General features: G+C 57.6%; 1 long non-coding RNA gene across 1 annotated transcript; it reads left to right on the top strand.

Annotated features, from left to right (window-relative positions):
• Positions 1–1,538: 1,538 nt before the first annotated feature.
• LOC139671004 (uncharacterized) lies at positions 1,539–2,456 on the top strand. The gene is made up of 3 exons (XR_011697636.1): positions 1,539–1,659; positions 1,812–1,876; positions 2,042–2,456. It is a non-coding gene; the product is annotated as an uncharacterized lncRNA (long non-coding RNA).
• The last annotated feature ends 619 nt before the right edge of the window (positions 2,457–3,075 follow it).

Here is a 3,075-nt window from a genome sequence, read left to right as displayed (position 1 = left end):
TGACTCCATAAATTAGGAATACTGTTTTACGTTCTTTCCAATCATGGAGTCAAAGTTTAACAAAGGATCTTGGACGTAATTTTCCTGTAAGAAGAGAAAAAGAATGGTAATAAGTACTTCATGCCGAGTCCAGCCACAGATTTTTCAAGCAGCAAACGGGTTAGAAGGCTGAAAAGGGAGGAAAACAAAAGAAAAGAGGATGAATCACATTAAAATTTTCATGTGGGTTCAGGAGACAATATATAATGAAAACAAGTACTGCTCCAAGACTTAAGTCCTTGTACAGGAGTAGAGGTTAATAGAGAGACCTCAGGGCTAACCCTCTTCTCTTTATCTTGCAGAAGCTGTCGAGAAACAGATGGAGATGGACATCGAGGAAAGAGTGCAGAGGAGGATCAGCAGCATCGAGGTCAAGAGGGAGCACAAGACAGGCCTTCTGGGCAAACAACTGTCCCTGCCGTCATCGGGACAGACACACATGTTGAAGTGCAGCAGGAACCTTCAGGGTGCCCCGCTGGCTTTCACTGGGCGACCCCCCCGTAAACATGGCTGGGTCTTTCCTTTGGTGTTTTTGGCCTTTTGCCACGGTTCTCCTTTGGCTGCCCAGGGAGAGCGGGAAACACTGTAAGGAGAGCGAGAGAGCCCTTCTCCACATCCCAGGGGCAAATGGAGGTATCCTGACTGCAGGCCACCGTGTCAGCGGAGCAGGGCTTCTTTGTTTCCCTTGGCACCTTGAGCCTGGTGGCGGCTGCTGGCCACGGTGACCCCCCTGTAGCCTGGGCATGTCACAGCCTGTGTTCGTTGTCCAGCCTTGAAGCCGCCCTGCGTAGTCAGGGGCTTGAGGTGTCTGGGCAGGCCAGGGCAAGTCTGAGGCCGTGTTCTCCCGCTGCTGGGCGTCAGGAATGGCTCGCCGCAGGTTGCTGCTCAGAGCTTGCTCCCTCTCCTGGGACGTTGCCCCTTTGTGTCTCTGTCTGGTCTTTGTCGGTGTGAGTGAGAGAGCGAGCGTGTCCCTTGGTCCCCCTAGAAAAGCAGGTAGCGTAGCTTAGGCTTCCCAGGAGGGAAAGAGGGGCTCTTTGTAGGAAGCTGTGGGGTGCCATCCGTACTGCACAGCAGCAGGAGGCCGCCTTAGACATGGCCTGGCTTGTGCAGAGGCCACGAGGGCCTGGCAATGTGGAGGGGCTTCACAGCTGCCAACGAGCAGAGGACATGACATGGCCCAGCTACAGGGCGTCACAGTGGACGACAGGCGCCAGCAGCCACAAAAGGTGGCAAGGCAATAAAGAAAGCCGTGCCCTGTTTTCAGGGTGGGCTGGGGTTGGGAGAGCTCCATTTTCCCATCGGGGGTGAAGAACGGGATTCTCACCCTCCTTCCTGGGTTGCCCTCTCTCTTCGGGCAGCCAACGAAGCACCGTTAGGGGGGAGCGGGTCTGGGTGCCCCTGAGGCGGAGAAAAGGAGCCTCCGTGGGCCTGTGGGCCCAGGGCCGCCCGTAAGTCTGGGCCAGTGCCCTGGAGTCCCGGGCACTTTGCAGACTAGCAGCAGCTCGAGCCCTCTGTAGTCAGAGGTGCAGCCTCTTTGGCTACTGCTTTGCATGCCCAGCTTCCTTTGCCCAGAGGGCCTGGCTCCCAGCAGCAGACGGGGCGTCGCTGTGACCACTCAAGGTGAGGTTTGGAGAGGTTTGTGTCAGTGGGGGGCTCTGTGGGTGGGTTTGGAGTGACTTGGAGGTCTCCTTCTGGGGATGTAGGGTCCCGGTTTACTTCCTACGGAGGAGCTGGTGTTTCTCACACCTGCCTGTGTCCTCCTTCCTTTGCAGAAACCATTGGAGAAGAGAGCGGCGGCATCGTGCGGATGGCAGTGCTGACGTGGGAAAACGTGGAGGTGACACCAGTGGAAGTTGGAGGGTTGTGTGGAGCCGTAGGGGGTGTGGTGGGAGCGGGCAGGTGATGGTGGCTTGGGGAGCTCGCTCTGGGTGCCCGTTTCACTGACTTGAAAGAGTTGGAGCTTCTCAGACTCAACTGTGTTATTCTCTTTGCTTGACGGAAGCCATCCGAGAAGAAAGCAGAGCCAGGAGCGTGGGACGGCGAGGGACGGCGAGGCAAGAGTTCAGCAGAGGATCAGCAGCGTCGAGGTCAAGAGGGGGCACAAGAAAGGCCTTCTGGGCAAATGAACCTCCTGCCATCACTGTGTTCGGGCATACACTTAGAGTGCAGCGGGCACCTTCAGGGTGCCCCGCTGGCTTTCATTGGGCGACCCCCCTGTAAACAGGGCTGGGTCTTTCCTTTGGTGTTTTTGGCCTTTTGCCACGGTTTTCCTTTGGCTGCCCAGGGAGAGCGGGAAACACTGTAAGGAGAGCGAGAGAGCCCTTCTCCACATCCCAGGGGCAAATGGAGGTATCCTGACCGCAGGCCACCGTGTCAGCGGAGCAGGGCTTCTTTGTTTCCCTTGGCACCTTGAGCCTGGTGGCGGCTGCTGGCCACGGTGACCCCCCTGTAGCCTGGGCATGTCACAGCCTGTGTTCGTTGTCCAGCCTTGAAGCCGCCCTGCGTAGTCAGGGGCTTGAGGTGTCTGGGCAGGCCAGGGCAAGTCTGAGGCCGTGTTCTCCCGCTGCTGGGCGTCAGGAATGGCTCGCCGCAGGTTGCTGCTCAGAGCTTGCTCCCTCTCCTGGGACGTTGCCCCTTTGTGTCTCTGTCTTGTCTTTGTCGGTGTGAGTGAGAGAGCGAGCGTGTCCCTTTGTCCCCCTAGAAAAGCAGGTAGCGTAGCTTAGGCTTCCCAGGAGGGAAAGAGGGGCTCTTTGTAGGAAGCTGTGGGGTGCCATCCGTACTGCACAGCAGCAGGAGGCAATGGCCTTAGACATGGCCTGGCTTGTGCAGAGGCCACGAGGGCCTGGCAATGTGGAGGGGCTTCACAGCTGCCAACGAGCAGAGGACATGACATGGCCCAGCTACAGGGCGTCACAGTGGACGACAGGCACCAGCAGCCACAAAAGGTGGCAAGGCAATAAAGAAAGCCGTGCCCTGTTTTCAGGGTGGGCTGGGGTTGGGAGAGCTCCATTTTCCCATCGGGGGTGAAGAACGGGA

This window comes from Pithys albifrons, chromosome 4 (genome assembly GCF_047495875.1).
Source record: "Pithys albifrons albifrons isolate INPA30051 chromosome 4, PitAlb_v1, whole genome shotgun sequence".
In the NCBI taxonomy this organism is placed as follows: Eukaryota; Metazoa; Chordata; class Aves; order Passeriformes; family Thamnophilidae; genus Pithys; species Pithys albifrons.
This window is presented reverse-complemented; position numbering and strand designations above follow the sequence as displayed.